This window comes from Manis javanica, chromosome 10 (genome assembly GCF_040802235.1).
Source record: "Manis javanica isolate MJ-LG chromosome 10, MJ_LKY, whole genome shotgun sequence".
Classification (NCBI taxonomy): domain Eukaryota; kingdom Metazoa; phylum Chordata; class Mammalia; order Pholidota; family Manidae; genus Manis; species Manis javanica.
This window is the reverse complement of record NC_133165.1, coordinates 65409873-65430490: the sequence shown is the minus strand read 5'-3', so window position 1 is coordinate 65430490 and position 20618 is coordinate 65409873. Positions and strand designations below refer to the sequence as shown.

At 41.6% G+C, this 20618-nt stretch overlaps 1 long non-coding RNA gene across 1 annotated transcript; it reads right to left on the bottom strand.

Moving 5' to 3' along the window:
• Window positions 1–14351: 14351 nt before the first annotated feature.
• Window positions 14352–20198, bottom strand: LOC140843745 (uncharacterized). The gene is made up of 3 exons (XR_012121762.1): window positions 16661–20198; window positions 15611–15651; window positions 14352–14524 (listed from the first exon to the last, which is right to left on the bottom strand). It is a non-coding gene; the product is annotated as an uncharacterized lncRNA (long non-coding RNA).
• Between the last annotated feature and the right edge of the window lie 420 nt (window positions 20199–20618).

The following is a 20618-nucleotide window of genomic DNA, read 5'->3' as shown; positions in this document are numbered from 1 at the left end:
ATACACCAAATACTATTTATTATCAATATTCTTCTAAGAGTTAAGCTTTCAGTTTTGTTCTGAGGTGTGAATGAAACAGACAAGGACACAAAAAGGTACAAGGTGTTATCTCAGTTCCACTTGGAAAGATCTTCATGAGGAAAGTCCTTGCAGGAACCAAGATGGCATGCACACTAATTCTCAAGCAAGAGAGCATGTTGCAGGATGATGGTCTCCTTGCTCCATGAGTTCAAGACAATCTAAGAGGCCAGATGAGTGGAGGCAGAACAGAGCATGTAAAGTCAGAATCCTGAATTTGGCCTTGACAGTGTTTGATCTGGCAGGAGCTATTTTCCATGAGTAAGCCGAGTCCTGTACAGCACTTATGGAATCAAATGGTAGTATAAATTGGATGGGCAGTTAACATCCTAATTCTCTTCCCTGGACTATGTGAGGAAAAGTAACTCTATGTAAACTCTTCATAGGAAAATGCTTTCTGTAGAATCCTTAGGGAAAAAAATTTAAGATTGCAATCCCACACCAAATATTCCTACAGTTCTCTCAACAGTACAGCTAATCCTCTCTGCTGGCAAAAGCCAGTTTTCTTTCATTATTTCCATCCGTATTGGCAGAGAAGTTCTTAGCTGCGAAGGAAATACACACAGAGGTGTCACACCACACTTGACATGGTAACTGTGGTGACGAGGCTGTCTCCAGCTGTCAGTTCCAGAAGGATCTCATTTCATTTGATGCTGCATAGCTCTGTGGTGGGATGAGGCAGCCAAGTCCTGTCACCCTTTGTAATGTCTTCATTAGTAACAGTGGTAATAAGTTATCTGGGAGAAAAGGGGTGCAGAATAAATGGTAAACATGATAAGCTGGCTGTTTATGTTAATATCTTATGTTATTTTCTCCAATTGGACTTGAATACTTATGCAATAGGAGTTCTGATGCTGGGAAGGCAGGGAGAATCTTTTATTTCTTCTCTGCATGGTGGACACATAGACATCCTAGTCTTCCTGCATAGTTACCTTACTCTTTCATATGGGCTGGGTCATTACCTGCCTAACAACCCAAAAGACAAGTACAAATTGCATCTCCAGATCTTTACAAAGAGAGGGTGACTTCCTTGTAAAGCTCACAGAGAAATCCTCAAGATTGAAGACAGTTCACCTTTTCAGAAGTAAATAGTGAGATCTCCCAACAGTCAACAGGACTAGGTCTGTGGTACATATGCATAATGAAAAACCAAAGGGTTTCTTGTCAATCTTAGTTTGGAGCATACCAGCTGATGTAAAATTAATCAGGTTTCTTTTTTTTGCTGAGTTTCTGGAGCCTTTATAAAGTTGATGCATATTATGAAACCTCAAGGGAAAAAGAAAATACATAGAGTTTCCTGAGCTTATTTCATTCCAGAAACCTTTGTTATGAACCTAGATAGTTCCACAAAACATTGACTTTTAGAAAAGGCTAAAGAAATCAGTTAATCATTAGCTTTTATGTCTAAGGTACAAGTATCTATCAAAAACTAAAAGTTTTCAGGAAATGCCCAATAACCTGGCAGTCTCACCAAAGTCCACATTCTTACTGAAGAGGTTCAGCCTAACAATGTTAGCAGAGACATAGTTTAATCCTTGGGATTACTAGGAATATGGCAGTAAAGGTTGCTCACACTGAGCTGTGGCAGAGAGGGGCTGCAGCATTTGTTCAAATCCCATTTCCCTGGGTGGACTTCTCCCTTCTCTCCTAGGTAAGAGTGAAAAATGCAAGTGAGCAAGAGTGATGCTATTACAGGGAGAGAGCTCACAATCATCTCTAAAATGTGAAACAGTGATTCAAAAGGTTTTCTTTACTGCTTGAATGACATCTTACAATGAGCATTATAGCCCATGGCCCTGTCAGATGCAACTGATGGCCCGGAAGATGGTGGAATGGATCTGCAGTATTCTGCTGGGCTTTTATTGCCAGTCAGGGTGTGTGCACAGGAGTGCATGCTCAAGTTCACACATATGTGCAAAAGCCCTGGATTGGAGGGCTGGGAGGAGAACCCAGAGCAAGGGAAATCAGCTAACTTTCCAAAGTCTTCAATGCTAGTGAGAATCTTGAGGCAGCAATTCTTCTATGCTTCCTACACCACATTTTATGGATTTGGGGTCTTCAAATTATCACAGATCATGGACATTAGGATTTGGTCTCGTGGATTTTTGTCTTACTCTCTGGAGGTCTTCACTTGACATCTTGGATTTACTGCATCTGGGAAAATGGGACAAGCACTTACAAATCCTTTTAGTTATTAGGTCAACTAGGAGTATTATTTTGAAATTATAAAATGAATGTGACAGTTGGGTGCAGTTGATTAAGAATATGGATTCTAGAGCCATCCTATCTGAGTTTAACCTAGGCTCTGCCCTTGGGCCAAGTTGGTTACCTGCTCTATGGGGCAGCTTCCTCATCAGTAAAATAGAAATGAAGATAGTACCCACCGAGGGTACTCAGGTCGTCCAAGGATGAAATGGGTTCATACTTCCTGAAAAGCTCTTAGAATATGAGTCTGATACTTAATAAATGCTAATTATCTTTTTTAAATATTTTTAAACTGTTTTTCACTTTCTCTCTTGCATATCATGATACCCAGCAGTCATTCCACCGTATACTCCATGCCGACACTGGTAAGCCAATGGCGCCAGGCGGAGCAGGCACGAACCGCAGGTCACAGGCTGCTGCTCCTCCGAAGGAATAATTCTCGGGAGGCGGTAAGGTGGCAGGTTACAGGCGAAGCAAAGAGCAGAGTGGATTTTTTCCTCCATTTCCAGGTGGGGATTGTGGGACATGCCCCTCTTCCCCCACATAGACACTGATGGACCCCATCAGGGGTAAACTTAGCAGCTGAGGCACAGTTGGGCCCAGGGAGGTTGTGTGGAAGTTAGCTAGCAGCACCGGGTGTAAGTTTACTAAGGAGGTTGCTGTAGTGGGAATGAACCAAGGGCTGCAGGCTGGTCTGTAGGAACCTGGACTCACAGCCATTGACACCCAGGGGGCATCTGAAGACTGAATGTCCTCAAAATATGCTAGCCTAGTTTACCTAAAGACACTTTCAGTTACTTAATGCAGCTGAGTTTACAACCACATTGGATTTTAGGGGTAGGTATTTGTGAGGAAGATCAAATAAAGTATAGCAAAATAGAGAAACTACATTTTTTTTTGCATATCTTAGTGCAGCATGGTTTAATGCATATTTCTACAACAGAAAAATTCATTCAAATAAATAAAGATGTTTCTTGATAGCCAACAGCTTACAAGGGTTTGTGCTAAATACTTAAAGGGTTAGAAAGTCAGACAAGGGTCCCGTCTTAGCTTTGGGCAAAGGAAAGGAGAACACAGGACAGAAGAGATTGCTGAGCTCAGGTGTGGTGTGTTGAATTGAAGGGGTGGTTGACCCTCATGTGAAGGTGTCCAGTAAAGAGGTGGAAATGTAAGGCTGGAGCTCAGGAAAGAGAAGAGAGATAAGAGGTGAAGATATTTGGAAGCCCATCCATTTGGAGGTGATGACTAAAATCACTGGAGTGCCAAAGAATTAGGGAGAGAACAGGGCCAAAATTAGTATATGTATACATTTATTCAATGAATGTACACCAGAGCCTTCTTGGTGCAGGTGTAGGAATCAGGTAGAGAAGGATGAATCTGGAAGTGGTCATGATATTGCCCAAGGAAGAGTCTAGAGTACCACTCAGTTGTGCATCTGTGTAGCAGACTACTTAGGCTGACCAGTTGCCTAGCTTTCTTCTTAAGCATCTGCTGGACCACAGTTTCCCATCCCTCTTGCACTGGATTATCCAACTGTGTGATCAAATTCTGACTGGTGGCGTGACAGTGTTTGCTATGGGGGCCATTTCTAGTCTAGGCCCATGTACACTCTCAGCCCCCTTTTATCTTCAGCATAAAAACAAAATTGCTCTCTTTCCACAATTGTCAGTTTAATAAAGACACACTGAAGACCTAGGACTGGATTACTGTGCCAGGCAGGGTCCTCACCTACTCCAACCTGCAATGGATATGAGGTCACAAGTGAGGAGTATACTTTATAGTTACATCACTAATATTTACAGTGTTTCTGTTACTGTTTACCTAACAACTACCAACAATAAATAGTGTGATTGGACTCCCTAGCTCACAACAACCAAAGCCCATGGAAGGCTGGAGTAGCTCCCAGAATGCCAGTTTATTTAAAGCGCAAGTGCATCCATCATACACACTGGGACCTCTCACGCTGATGTGATCCAAGCCTTCTCTCCCTGTCAGACTGCATGAGAGCTGAACACAACCCAAAGCCCCTCCCCCTGCTTGCCGTGAGACTGCTGCTTAGGGACTGGAAACACAAGGGGTCACATCAGACATATGTGGTGTGTATGGAGATTCAGAAAGGAGAACACGGTTTGATACGCATGGAAGCAGAACAAGAGCCATTCGATGAAATAAGGTTTGATGGCGAAGAGCTGAGAGATTCTGAAGCACCCGTCTCTCGAGATCACTTTCCCAGCATGACTGAAAAGATGTCAAACCTGGTAACCAAGATTCCCTATGAGACAACTCTGGATAGTCCTTACCATTCTCTGCTTTTATAGATGTTTCTTTTCTGTCTCCATCCTAACTGAAATGACACCTTTTCTCCCTGGCTGTGTCCATACATTCATCAGGGCACCACTCCATCTCCTCTCAGTATGTGCTCATTTTGTAGCACCCAGACTGTGGCTGGGGAGGGACAGTTGGAGAAAGCTTTCTAAGGCTTCCAAGAAGGACCAACACCTGGCATCATCTTAGTGCTGGGATATGAGAAGAACAGGGTGGGCACTTGGCCTCCAGGGGCTGTCAGACCAGTAGGGACACAGGTAAGCACCTGAACACTGGGCATACAATGTGGTTGGCATAAGTGCAATCATGAGCAGGTACAAAGCCCAGCTATCACATGGAAGAAAGCATAATTAATTCTTCTTGGTCAATGGGCATAAGATAAAATGAAGGAAGGCTTCCTGAAGGAGGTGATAATTGATCTGGAATAATGAGGGTGGTGTTTCAGAAAAGGGGATCATCATAGGGAAGGAATGAAGCATGAGATGGCATAAAGTGCCCAGAAAGCTATAACAGGTTAGTTATTTGGTCGGGTGAGGGTGTGGGGTGCATGTGAGGGGAAGGCACAGATCTTTGCCACGAGCGGTCCTCCTGATGAAGAACACCTGTGTATTGTTCACTAGGGCTGCTATAATGAACTGTGCAGCTGTATCTTCTTGCAGCTCAGGAGGCTAGACATCCACGATCAAGCTGTTGGCAGGATTGGTTTCTTCCAGGACGGCGAGGGCGAATCTGTCGCATGGCTCTCTCCTTCCTCTGCTGGTTGCTGCCAGTCTTCGGCATTCCTTGGCTTACAGAATCTCTGGCTTCATGTTCACATCACGTTTTCCCTGTGGCATCTGTGTCCAAAGTTCTTCTTTTTGTGAAGATGGGAAGCTCAGTCATATTGGATTGGGACCTATATTATGATCTCATTTTAACTTAATTGTCTCTGTCAAGATTGTCGCCAAATAAGGTCACCTTCTGAGGTACTGGAGGTTAAGAATCCATCCTATGAATTCTGGAGGGGGACAAAGACACAGTTCTACCCATAACCACCTGCATTTAAAGGACAAGCTAGAGAAAAAGGACAAAAGGAGGCTCCACCAGGGAAACAGGAAGAGCGTACAGTGCCAGAGAAGAGCAGGAGGAATGGGTGCCAGCACAGAGAGAGCCCCATCCTGCAGGTGAGCCGAGGCACTGGATCCCAGCCCTGCCTTCTGGACTTTATCTCTGCTTCATTTTCCTCACTGTGACACAGGGGTGCTGTTTCCCCATCGGGCTGCTGTGAGGATTAAATGTGATTATACACACTTGTGTGTATATTTCTATGTACATAAACTCTTAGCACACAGTAGAGATTCAATCACTCAATAAAAGCGTAAAATCTGGATTTAGTCACAAATAATGACATCTTTAATATGCACATGCCATATAACGCCAAAGGGGCTCTAGACTGTCATTGATTTAGTCCCTAAATACACAATATCATGTAAAAGCTGATGCCTTGGGCAGTTGCTCCCACCTCCCACCATGTGTAGAGCTGTTTAAATTCTGTATTTGCTTCATGTGACCAAAAACCTATGGGGATGTACAAGGACAAAGAGTGTGAATTATGGCTGTGAAATAGTATTTAAAAATATTCCCCTCTTGTACCTTTTGTGGAAACTAAACATCTAATTTGACACTGCATGAATCGTTCTTTCCGGGTTGTTTGGTTTGGATTTAACCTGGTAACCGATCTGCCCACGCGAGCAGAACAAAACCTGCCTTGCTCTGCGCAGCTAGCTGATGGGGTGTCCAAGAGGTGAGCTCCTTTTCCTTCACTCATTCCTTCCACTGGGAGATACCAAGATCCTGCATTTAGCACAGCGTCTGCTCTTTTCTTAGATATGGGTGAGAACTAGTTTAGATGCCACAAAAGCTCTCTTGGAAATGTATTTTCTGATACAGCACATGCAAATGATGCTTTCAGGGAGCACCTACATTATGGCTTGTGGTGTTAAACCGATTTAATTCTCCTCTAGGTCTGGATCTTTTAAACTCTCCTGGCTTCCAGGCCCTACACTACTGGTATTTTGCTGGTGTGGCAAAGAGGCCCATGAAAGTAAGCCTTATTCCCTCTGGTGAAATCCATTTAAGGAATGCTTCTGAAAGACACAATTATTCTGAAACATGCCATTATCTAAACATTTGTAGATATGGCACCCATACAATTTTTTTTTCTTTCAAAACAACTTTGCTATATTTTCTATCAGTCCTCGTCCTTTCTGTTGTGAGAGTAGAACCACCCTTTCCTTTGCTCACCCTCACCCATTCCAAGCATATTTACAGGCAGCTTGTTTGGAGCAAAAAGAAAATTTCCAGGGGCTGCCAATCATCCGTAGTTCCCCACATCACAGCTGCTGGTTTCAATGAGCCAGAGAGGAACAAGATGCACAAAAGCCCTGCTGGCTGGCTTCTGCAGTGGTGGGCCTCAATCTCCTTTTTTATTTCCTATCTCTTGCTTTCTTCCCCTAGCCTCACCCCTCCTGTGGTAGGCCCTCACCCCTCTTTCCTGGATTCCTGCAATAGCCTCATAATGATCTCTCTTTCTCCATGTCAACGTCTTTGTTAACTTGAACTCTTAAGGCCTGGCCTTTACCTTGGGTTTCTGGATCCTCGTTGGTCTCCATTGCCCTCAGAATAAAGTGCAAACGTCCTCACGTATCTTTCAAAGTTCTCAACATTGGTTCCCAAATGATATCCCCCAAACTTCTGTTCCTTGAGAGCCTTCCATATACCTTTTGCTCTAGCCAAGGGAACTGCTTTTCCATGGACACGTGTGCCATGGTGTGCACGTCGCTCCTTCTCTCTGCTCTGAGTGGAGTACAGGAACCCATCTCCTCAGAGCTCCACCAGCTGCATCATGAAGCCCTTCCTAATAACTCTACTTGGCAGTGGTCCCTCTGCAAATTCCCACAGCCCCATCTCTGTGTCTCTCCTACAGCTCATATCACTTTCTACTTGCTATCATATTTATTTGTGTATCTTCTTAGCCCCCTTCTAGATTGTGTACTTTTTGAGTAGGGAGACGCATCTGATTCACGCCCCCAGAGCATCTGGCAGAGCTTCTGATGTGACACACACAGCAAGTACTGTATCAACGTCTGAGAGTGACTGAACGCCAGGCAAGGGGACAGACATGTGGGCAAGCAAGGCTTATTAGAGATTGTTCTGGCATCTCAGCAGGTTCTTACATGCTGTGTCTGCTGAGTTTCCTCAGCTGAAATTAATCTGGAAAAAGGAGTTTACAAAGCAAATGACTTTCACATGAATTCAGACTTGCAGCTAATGGATGAGGGGAAACCCTCAAAAATCTTCATTGTGCATTGTCAACTTTCAACCACACTTTTATAAGGCACACTTGCATACAGATCTGCCAGATCATTTACTCCCCTGTGACAGCCCTCTTTTGATTTCTCTCATATATTCTTAGCACAGTCCCCATGGTAATAGAACCTTACTCGGAAAGCAAGATGAGTGTGAGGGGGAGGAAAGGAGGTGAACAGTGTTTTTCCATCTGACTTGTCCTGCCATTGCTTCAAGTTCATTAAGTGCATTTTATCTTGACTTTGACAAACAAATTCCTTATCAACTGTCTTGTTTTCTGGAACCTATGCTGACATGCATTTTAGGATAGCTCATAGATGTTGGTGTGCTAGTTCCCGGAAGTCTACCCTTATTTGGGATCCCATGATTTTTCCCGTGGAAAGCAGAAGGGCTCACTGGGCTTGTATCCCTGATGTGAACGGCTAGGTTTCCAGGGGTAGAGTAGGCTAAGAGCAGCAAACTAAAGCAAGAGCCATAGGTCCCGCGTTAGGCATCTGTGTTTCTGTGTGTGTGCACATGTGTGTGTGAGTGTGCACACATGGTGGATAGCGGGAATATCAGGCAAAGGTGAGATACTGGGTGGTGACTTAACAGCTATGACCGGAGAAAAGAAGAGGTACCGCCAACTGATAGATCTGGGGTCCAGATAGCTCCGATCGAACCACAAACATTACCTATGAAGTCAAAGTGAGTGAAGCATGACCTGCAGTCACAACATCCCCAGACTGCATATTCTCTTTATCTTTCAGCCTTTCACATCACTTATTTCCTTCTATCACTTCAGTTAATGAGCCTGGAGAAAAACGGCAGGCAGATAATATAATTTGCATAGCCTCCCTTCTCCTCTCCTCATGCTTTCTACCCATCTCCAACGCGCAGCACTGTTCTGGAAAAATCTCAAAAATTTGTCTTTGATTTAGGTTGTGTCTCCTCTTTGCCTCTCAGAATCTCTTTTACAGTACTGAATTAATGAGTCATTGACCATTCACTCACAGCCTTAATACAGTGCTCAAAAGTTCCAAAAGCACAGTGAGCAAAATCTAGGTTACCCGGAGTCCTCTGTCACTTCTGATTCTCCCCTCATAATGAGGCTGCTAAGCTCCTGGTTTGTCTGTTGGTGGTTGTTAGCTTGGATTTGAAGTCCTTCTCTGACCCTCTCCTGCCTCAAGATACCCACTGTCCTAAGACTGCCTCAGGTCCAAGGCATGCCAGGGCCGTGTATGCATAAATCCTCCAAGACTATCCTGAGGAATGCTCCACTCTTCATACTTATTTTCTCCCATTCTCAGTGTTCTAGAATATAGTTTCATCTCCTTCAAGCTAACTGGACAGGTAGTCTGCTCAACTCATTCAAAATTGGTTCTGATGACTCATAATAATTCAAAGATTAGCCTTTTACCTTAAATACATATATAAGGTAGGGATCTCAGTTAACTCCAAGTGATATATTCTATTTGGACAAACTGTGTGTGTGTAAGAGAGAGAGAGAGAGAGAGAGAGAGAGAGAGAGAAAGAAACAGAGGTGGAGTGGGGGGACAAGGGGCTTTTGGCATCCTTTAAGTTGGCCATATCCACATCATGCCACCTAACATGAGAATCTGTCATGGGAAGCACTAGGTGGATGTTATTTTAACCTGACAGGTATACAGTCCTCAATAGTGAACACAGTGAGGTTACAGTAAGGAAATGGCCAGAGATCCTGCAATGAGCTGACATTCGGAGGCGCCAGCCCCCTGCCCACACCACGTGCCTCCAGCCTCCCACATGCTAACAGGACAGCCAGCAGCAGGAAGGGTACTTGTGAATCTGCTGAACACTACTCCTTTGCAAGTTGCCAGCATACTTGTTCTGTACATCATATAGAAGAATTAACTTGTTCTCCAGAATTTAGTAGAGTTGGAAAGGATTTTGCTTATTTAAATTTTGGATATACCACTGCTTTATATTGAGGAAGCCATCAGCTCTTTAGTCAAATTCCCTGAAAAGCTTATAAAGCACTAGATCTATTTCATTTCAAATGGTATGAAGCAAATTTTTTGTCAGTCTTGCATGAAGTTTTGTAATCGGAGTCTTGAGAAACATTGGATTAATTAATGGCATTGATGGATAGAGGTGTGAGTGTGGCATTCTGTCAAAGTTATTTACAAAAAACAGAGATTTGCACATTTTAAGAACTTGCCAGCTAAAACTAAGCCACTGGTGTTAGCTTACAATTAGAAGGCTGGAATTAAAGAAGCCTATGGGAAACACAGAGCTTATCAACTGCACGTCTTCAATCTCAAGCACCTAGACCCCAATGTTTTTAAATATAAGACCAGAACAATGCAAAGTGATTCTTGCCTTTAGGTGTCATTTTTTTGCCAAAAAAGATTTCTAATAACAGTAATAACCTTGCTTAAAAAAAAAAAACCCTTGAAAGATTATTTTTTCTAAGGATAACAATACCATGTTTCTTACAATTGATTTAGCATTTCAGAGTTACTGCATATCAAATATCTCATTTTGTACTCACAAATTGTCTAAGACAGATTTTTTTTCATCTACATTTCACATTAAGGAAACAGATAACAGGTAGGAAGAAAGATAGGGCTAGAATCTAGATTTTTGTGATTCCCCATTCCATATTACTCTTGCTAACTCAAAAAAAAAAGGGATTGGGAGAAAGAGTATTAGCTGAAAAGTCCTAGCAGAGGTCCGTATTTCCTAAGTGTGGATATGCTACTGATACTAATGTATAAGAGGGGTTCAAGTTCAAAGTCTTTCTCTACTTTTAAATAATTTTCTGGTGATAATTCTGGTATTCTAACACAGCAGTAAATAACTGCTTTTATTTAAAATTCCTTTAACAAAGCATGAAAATAAATTATTTTAACAAACTTTTGCCTAAATAAATGCCTACCTACCTTTTGGGACTTACTGGACAGTACTAATTTATTATCAACAAAGCTTAATTAGCCCTCAACTTTCTTCCAAATTTGAATTGAATACCCCTCTTAGTCTACGTTTAATTCTAAATGAGGGGGACATTCCTTTCTAGATTAACCCTGGATTCTAATACTTGAGGTTACCTTAGCTTGAAGATTCTTCTGAAGATATACCAATGTATTAGACTGGCAAAGTGGTTAGCTCTGAAGTGCTACATTTATGAGCCTTTTTGCTTTCTTCCTTGTATTTAGATTTTCTCATTTTTACAACAGGAACACATTTGTACATTTATAACAAGGAAATAGTTTTGATGTCAACTGAGATAAGCAAATTTATAAAAATGAAAAAGGAAAGAAGGAAGGTAAAAAAGAAGGGGGAAAAGGGAAGCAAGAAGAAGGAAAGAAGGAAAAATAGGAAGAATGGAAAGAAGAGAAAGAAGGGGAAAAAAGAAGACAGTGCAGGCCTCGAGAAGCACATTGCTCCCTAGCTGGAGTTATCTAGGTAAGGCCACGGAGCTGGACCACACACATCCTTGGGGGAAAAGCATGTGTCCATAAAGGAACACGTGCTTCCACTGTCAGCCACGCTGGGAAGAAGTTATTCCAGGTCTGAAAATGAAGCAGCCTCCATTTGGGCCTTTGCTCTAAGGTGTGGAAGTGCCTAGAGAGTTCTGATGGGTGGGAGCTGACTTAGCCCCAACCATAGGGAGGAAGGAGGTGGTCATGAATTGGTCTGTATAGAGTCATCACATCTAGGAGAAACTGAAGGGTGGAACCTGCAGAAACCCCTCAGCTGGGCTAGAGTGAGGATATATTTACTGCAGACTATTGTCCCCAAAGAGGGGTGATGTTATGAGGATGGTGTCAGGGTGAGAAGCTGGCATGCAGAAACCGAAGAGGGTGGGGAGTGGGGAGCAGCGTATTCCTGATACAGCAGGAGACTTGCCAGGAAAACCTGCCAGGAGACCTCCTCACAGAAGCTAGAACTTGGTAATTAAGCTGGTGGGGATAAGGGTTGGGGCTCACATGATGACAAGTTAGATATAAAAAGCAAGTGTAACATGTTCTCATGCCTCAGATTTGGAGATCTAGGACATTAAATGGCAGGGAGTAGGCATGAGAAAAAGACTAGATGAAAAGAAATGAATCCAAATGTGAGATGGAAATACATATAAGTCGTGGAATTAAGGGCAATTTCTTTCATGTTTTTTCAAATCATAATTTGGAATACGTAATTACTTCTGTAATTTCCAAACCTGTAAATTACAATTTTTTCCACAATTAAAAATAGCAGCATGTTATAAAAGTTACTTGTGTTTGGCCTCAGCCCCCAAGTACTGCTCAATCAAGGTGTCCTTGCAACCTCTCCTGATACTGCAATAATGGCATTATTCCTATTATTTCAGTATATGGAATCATTCTTTTGCTGGCTCTCAGGTGCCTGCTTTTAACTGACACCCTGTAGGCTTCAGCATCTCCTACACAGAAGACAAAGGAAACTAAATTGTACAGTATCTATATACTCAGAAGAGCCCAAGCTGATTGTTATTTTGTAAAACAATCAGGAAGCAACTGTTGGCTATACCCTTCAAAGGATTTAGAAACATCTTAACTTACACAGAATATTTTAAGGATTCAATAAATATTTGTTGAATGAACAGTATAATCAATCAATACATGAATTAATTCTTGAAGTAATTGCATGCTACATATTACTTAGAATTTAAATAATGACTCTTTAGTAATAGCTCCTTATTCATCGTGTTTTCAGTACTGTAGACTGAAGTTTACCAGAAAAGCTTCCTGAGAGATCTGTCATTCATTATAGAATCATGCTGTTCAGTGTGATAGCCACTAGTCTCATTAAAATGTGGTTAGAATGTATTAAGATGTGTTGCAAATGTAAAATAACACACTGGACTCTGAATTACCTTCTTAATAATGTTTTTGTTTACATATTGAAATGAGGGTACTTTGGATATATTGGGTTAAGCTGAATATATTACTAAAATTAATTTCACTGACTTCTCTTAATTGTGTAAAATATGGCTACTAGAAAATTTTAAATTGCATTTATGGCTTATAATATTTTTACTGGATAATGCTCCTATAGCACAAATATTTTAAAGGGAGGGGAATTTTTCACATAATTTTATCCTTTCTCATCCTTCTACTGTAGGTTCCATTGTAAATCCTCATTTCTTCTCTTGATAATGCAATGACTATTTGACAGGAAGAGGATAATAAGGTCAGGCAGAAGTATTAAAACCATGCCACATATATTGACTTTAGAACATGGGATAGATAAGACGTTCAGGGAATAAAAGTAAAAGAGTTTTATTCAGACAAACTGATTAAGGGATAGTGAGCCCATGGAAGCACAGAACACTGAATACCTGGAGTGTCCTGAACCTCTGAATATATTTTCTGTATTTTCAAGTGTGACTTCACTTGGTATCTAAAAATCCCACAGACTTCTTTTCAAACAAGATGGACCATGTGCACTCGAAATCCCAATCTTAATCTACTGTCCAAATCTTCATAAAAATGAGTGGTATTTGCAAAATGCTACTTGCAAATGCTATTTGCAGTTCTATACTAATTATTCATCTGCTAACATTCTGGTCGACAACTGCAATAGATTCGGATTGTACAAGCCCAGTGCCTCATCCAAATGTCCTTACTTAACCACAGTTATATACCATGGTCTCAATTACTTTTAATCAAGAGTTGATATTAAAAAATGGTATAAAAATGATATAAAACATGAAATGTTTTGCAAGACAGATATTGTTCATTGGATTTCTCAAAATCTGTGATTAGGATCCATATGAATAATTTGTCCTTGATTTTAGGACCTGTAAAAAATAATTGTTCTCTCCTTAAAAAGTCATCTTTCCTTCTACTAGACAAAGAGGTCCCATGATACTGCTCTTTTGCCTTGGGTAATCATAATATAAGAATTAATTTAGAACTTAATTGTGGTAATAGTTTAGTTTCTGGTTCCTGATAAAATTATCTTTCTCTAGCTCCATCTCACTCTTTTTTTTTTTTATTTGAAATACCCTGGGTATGTAGTTACAGTGGCGTGGGCTGGGGCTTGTGCTCAGCTGCCCTGGCAGGAGAAGTGGCCACCACCCACCCTCAACCCTCAATCTCCCCACACATGATTCCAGGGGAAGCTCTCACTCTGTCCTTCATTGGGGTTCAGCCATGGGCTGATTTTTCTGATGGTATATGCAGGGGGCATCAGAAGCCAGACTGAGTAGAGATAAAACATGTTAAAAGACGCCTGAATATATTCTAACCTTAATTCAGGGGAAGGAAAAAATAGACGTTTTTTTCTTCTACAATGACTGAAAGCCCTAAAAGAAATAAAAATTTCTCTCTGTACTCATGTCTTGGCAATGGGTTTCAGCCCCGGGCAAGTTCACTATGGATTCAGTGTGACCAAAGAAATAACAGTAGAATGTTGTTGGGGTGAAAGGGCTTATTATTCTGCTTGTTCTCCTGGCAGTAGGTCGAGCACTAGAGTTACGTCTGCATCCAACAGTCTGCAGGTCTGTAATCCTCCGTTGTCTCTGCTTGTGCCCAGAGCACTGGGCCGAGCTCTTTATATGACTCAGTCAATAACAGCTTATTGCCTATGGGTGTGGAAGCAGTAGACTAGCAACAGGCCAGTTACATCATCAAGCGGTTTAGGGTCAGTGAGGATCCTGGTCATAGGAACCCCAACTTTCCCCACAACTCGTGATAGAAACAAGGAAGAATTACAAAGGGAGAACAGTGATAGTTATAAAACATTGAATTGAAGACCCACTTGTGTGATGAAGTGTCTTAAAATTTTATAGAAAATCCTTACTCGCCTTCAAAGCCCTATGTGATCAATTTCCACCCTGCCTCTCCAGCATTATCCCGCCTCTCTTCTGCTCATTCCCTGCCAGAGGCATACTGACCTTTATAATCCTCAGCTGTGACAACCTCATTCTTACTTCAGGCCTTTGCACTAATTGTACTTTCTTCCTGCATATTTTCACCAGATCTTTGTGTGTCTGGCTCTTTATTATAATTCAAGTTTAAGCTGAAAACTTGAGAGAGACCTTTTCAGAGAAACCCATTTGAAGAAGGCTTGTACCTTCAACCCCTCTCTATCACATCACCTTGTTTTACTCCTTGCTCTCACCACTATCTGAAACTACATTTGTTAATGTTCTCTCTTCAAAATGAAAGCTACCTGAGATAAGAGATGTTTGCTTTCTATCCTTGGCACCTAGGAGTGCCAGGCACATGGAAGGTTCTCAATGAAGAGATGTTAATTCACTCATTACTCATTCCTTAGTGTCTTAGGTCATGTTCCCCATAAAACAGACTCTCAGATGGACAGTTTATTGGCTGGAGTCCCTGTGGTTTGGGGAGGATGTAAGACTGGACAGAGGAAGGAAGTAAACTGTGCTGCAGTCAGAACAAAGCTTCAGTCAATCCTGGAGGTTTGACCTGGAAACCCCGGAGCTGGGATGGCCCCCAGAGTTGTCCCACCTTAGGGTAAGAGAGCCAGGTCTTTATACCTCTGGAAAGGGGACAAAAACCTGAGGACACTCAACCCTCTTCAGTCAGGCAACTTTGGAGGGCAGACTCAGCTATGATCAGTTAGCCACCAATACCATCAGAGGCTGAGGGGGAGGGGGAATCTGGGCTGCACACCCCATCACCTACTACAACTCAATACCTACTATGAGCCAAGGACAGATCCAGATGCAGATGATTCGGTGAACTAAAGGAACAAAAAAAAATCCTTGGTCTCATGGAGCTTACTTAAATGCTCGCAGATGAACGCAACAGTCAGTCTGTCAATCTGCATGTATATTGTACTACAACACTCTCCTTACTTTAACAGCACATCTTTGAATTTTAAACAGTTGATGGGCCTTGATTCCTGGGGGACATAATAAAGAGGGAAAACCCCTGAGTCTCTTGATGGCAGCCAGCATACACTGGGCTAATCTTATTGCAGGGGGAGGTGCTAGAGCCCCACTGCATCACACTGTCTTATTGAGGTGACTTGTCAGAGGGGTTGCAGGAGAGGACTAATCAATCACTTAATAGTTATCAGGTGCCTTCTATTTGCAGGGCACTGCTGTGAGGGGTGGAGGAGGGTGTGTGGAAGATCAGCCCCCAGCCCTGAGCACTCTGCCCCACGAACACACTCTTGGGTGGAGGGGCAGAGCAGCAACTGCAATCAGTGCCCTGGGGATTTGGGGCCAGGGCAGGCGCCTAGAAGAGGTCTAAAAGGACTTTGCAATGTGCTGACAGACAGAAGCTTCCTGGAGAAACATCTAAGGGAAACCTGAATGATGACTAGGAGGTATCGAGGAAAAGAGGGTAGGAGGTTCTAGACAGGAGTGGCACTGAAAGGACAGAGAGGTATTCAAAACCTGAGGCAGTCAGGGGCGACTGGAACAAACACAATATGGAGGGGAAGGCAGCCTCAGGTGGGGCTGAGCATGTGAGAGGGGTCAGATCGAGGGCCTCATGGATCTGCCTGTGGTGTATGATGCTCATGGATGTGTTTTCAGAGGAATGGGCATGAGACCTCAGGCTGGGTATCGACCGCTCTGAGAATCCTAGAAGCTAACAGCAATGTCATTTCTTTAGTTCAAAATGGAGACACTCCACACACATAACCCATCTTTTATATCCATATTCTATACTACATTTCACTTGTCTTTTACCCAACTTTTGATTTAATTATATGTTTGTCTACTTAGATAGAATATACATACTTTCAGTCATGCTGGGCTTTGGAGTTCTTCTCTTTCATTTCTATAATATGCTGAAGTTCTCCATTTTTCTGAGAAACTCACTTAACACTTGTATGCTACAGAACTCTAGTTCTAAGAGAAGCTATGGGAAAAAAGAGAAGAGGACTCTTAGGTCTAATGTGTCTATTTCTTGGAGAATCATAACATGCATCAGACTCTGGGAAGCCCTACAGAAAAGAAATGGATTTTAATTGTTTGGGCTGTTGATTCTGAAACTTGTTTTACCACAGAATTTGCCCCCATAACTTTCTGTTGTTTTTGTGGGTGGTGGTGGTCATTTAATAGAACATCAGTTAATGTCCCTATAACAGTGACATCATTAGGAGATGCCTTCCTGGGGTCTGTCCCTTCAGTTTCTCTTCTGCTGTCTTTTTTTGGTCTGTTATGTCCTGCAAGGTTCCTGCAACATCCCTTTCCCTCCTAGGTCTCCGCCACTGAGGCTGATACTTCATCATGCTACAAGGATACCTTATTCTGAAGACATATTCTATTCCTAACTCACAGAAATAGAGAATAGAATGGTGGTCACCAGGGGCTGAGGGCTAAGGGAATGAGGAGATGTTGGTCAAAGGGTTCCAACTTCCAGCTGGCAGGACTGAGTCCTGGGGATCTAATGTATAGCACGGTGATTACAGTTGACAGCATTGTATATACATACTTGGAAGTTGTTAAGAGAGTAGATCTTAAATGTTATTACTACCAAAAAATGGTAATTAATGTGAGGAGATGGAGGTGTTAACTAACCTAATGTGATAATCATTTAACAACATATACATGTATCAAATGATCACATTGTGCATCTTAAACTTACATGTCTTATGTCAATAATATCTCAAAATCTGGAAAAAAAGATATGTTATTCAGTTACTTTCCTTGTTCAAGAGACTCTGTGTTGCCTAGTCCATCACCTCTAAATACTGTAGTCTTGACAACCCAAACTTTTGGTCAAAGTCCCCAGCCTTCATGGTTATTACTCAAGTCTGTCTATTCAATCTGTATGTTGTTTCTGCTACACATGATTGGCTCATTTCTTGCTTTGAATATATTTTATCTCCCACTCCTTTCTGACAAATTATGTCCTACTTCCCTTAAGATTTATTTCAAAGCTCATGTCCTGCAGAATCTTTTTCTATATTAGCACAACTCTATTTTATCTCTGTTACGCATCAACACTTACATAATACTGGGGAAGAAGGTTTGGGAATATTGGAAGATATAACTGAGTGGCAATAGTGTATGACACAAAGTAGGTGCTGTTTTTAAAGCATATGTAAATGATTAATAATAAGTGTTATGCGTTGTAGCAACCACAATAAAAAGATAAAAGCATTCTTTGCTATTGATAAACCTAATTCATGGTGTACTAAAGTTAGAAGAGAAAAGAGAGGTATCTGGTCCCATTAAGTCATTTTCAAAATGAGCTAAGTGAATTGTCTAAGGTACCATATGTGGCCCAACGGGAACAAAAGCTTAGGCTACTTGATGCTTGACCCAGTGCTTTTCACTTCCCCAGTCTGGCTCTCAATAACTAGTTGTACAAGTGAACAAATGGTGATCCATGTCATTACATGGAGGGGGACAGATGATAAGAACTTGAGGTATTCATAAAAAGGAAGAGAACACTTTGGTTGTGGAATTCAGATGGACCTAGGGATGATGGACACTCAAACCACAGGACTGATATGACTTAGAAGGTGGAGGTTGTGGGGTGGGGCATGGCAGGCACTTAATTTGGCAAAACCAAAGAAAGCGAATGTTCGGAAATGAGAGTATAAGGTATGTTCATAGACATTCTAGCTGGAGATAGGAAATAAGGCTAACGGGCAGCCTGTTCTGTCTGTGTGCCTTAGGCACTTCCTAATGTGTCAGGAAATGATGCTTTCATTTATTTCACCAGAGCTTAAACTTGAAGTCTGAAAAGAGTCTATAATTATGGCACTAAACACTTTGTAAAGGGAGAGAAGGAATCATCCACTCAGTGCCACACTGCTATCACAGAAAGCCTGATGCATTTATTTTATTTGTTAAGAACTAGAGGCTGGGTTCACCATCTCACTTCTACCTTGGTCACCATGCACTTTTTTTCTCTTACTATGAATACTCATGTGAGAGCCTTGCAGCTACTTTAGATACTTTGGGTAAAGTGGCCTTCTTGGATAATTCTGGAGCTTCCGTATTCTTAAGATGAACTGATGGTGGGAACTTTACAGGATGAAGTGCCTACCAGTAATTAAACCTTGATGAATAGTTAAGAATGGAAGTATTCCAGGAGAGCAGAGCTCTACAGAGGTTACCTGTGCCCTGGCATTACAAGTGTAACTTGTCACATATTCATTTGGTGGGCACTTCCAGTCTCCATGATGACCACAGATCACAAATGCATTGGCACTGAGATATGCTATCAAAGATATTGAATATTTTTAAGAATCAATGGTCTCCCATCAGTGGGGAAATCCTGAGGCAATCCAAAATCATTTAACAACACACACATCAAAGCCAATGCCAAGAAATTCATTTCCAAAGTGGAAAATGTCTATTCAGTGTCGTTGTTCAAAGCCCTGTCTTGTATAACACCAGATGCCAAACGATGCAGCTGCTCCTCTTCTATTGGCTGCATGTACAAAACATGCAAAGAGGAGCAGTTGTTACTTATTTCATACATAATCCCTATCCAATTGGCTCAAAGAACTGCTTTCTTTTTATGTGTCATAAATCAGATGGCATGATAATGAATAAGTCCATTTGTCTCAGGAGGCCAAGTGTTGGTTTCAGTTAAAAAAAACAACAAACTATCACCACCTTACATTCAGTGTTAAGAAAAGGTGTGGCATTTGAATATGATTGCTGAGAGATTTAGAATCCCAGAAAAATCAGACATTTTGAATAACACGTGAGTGACAGGTAAAGAACCTACCAGTTATTTACTTAATAATTTTTAATAATAATACAACACTACTGGGAGATCCACAAAATCTATTTCCCATTTTCTGGATGACTCTGGTCATTCAGATAAGAGCTACAGATTGAAAAACCAAGGACCAAACAAGATGTCTCTGCTCCCCTTTCATACCCCAGTGTTCCAGCCAACATTCTCACTGCTTTCTTGTTGTGAATGAACACGTCTTAGCTGCCATAATTTCTGGCTCTTCTAGGTCAGGGACACATTCATAATGAAACTCCACCCTGTAATTCCTGTGATGGATTTATGTTAAATAAGCCTTGTTATGCAATAATTCCAACAACTGATTTCCTATCTTGTGCCTCTGTGCTTGGGTCGCTGCATTGGTTTGCTGGCTGTTAGTGGGCTCTTTTGAGATTGGGATTCTTTTTTTTCCTCCTACTCATTTTAGAGATAGGGCACTTCCCCCAAACTCAGATTGCCTGACTAAAACCCCACAACCTCTTGTCGGACCCCTTTAGGACGCCCATCTGTGGTCTAATAGTTTGGTCTCACCTGACTCTCTTCCAACCCTGTAGGGCCTCCTGGCCTCTGGGGCTCTATCTGACTCATTCCCTCCAAGTCCGTTTCAATGGCCAGGACTGTAGAACACAATACTTCCTTTGTTTTAATTGTTACTGCTAAATGGTCTTTTAGCTACTTCCAATGTTTATTTCTACATTAAAAAACTTATGATTTCTATTTTGTGCTAGGAACTGAAGCTAGTACAAAAAAAATAGTGAGACATGGTTCTTTCCTTGAACAAGCTCACAGTCTGAAGTAACATTTTGTATAATAATGTCTAATATTTATGTAACACTTTAATGTTCACAAAGAACTTTCACTTATTTCTTGACCATGATGCTCTACGGTCTACATCAATTGACTTTCCATATTCCAGACCACAACTATTCCAAAGGAGGCATGAAAGTAGCTTTCCTGTGATGTAACTCAAATTCACACTAACGGGAAACTTTATAA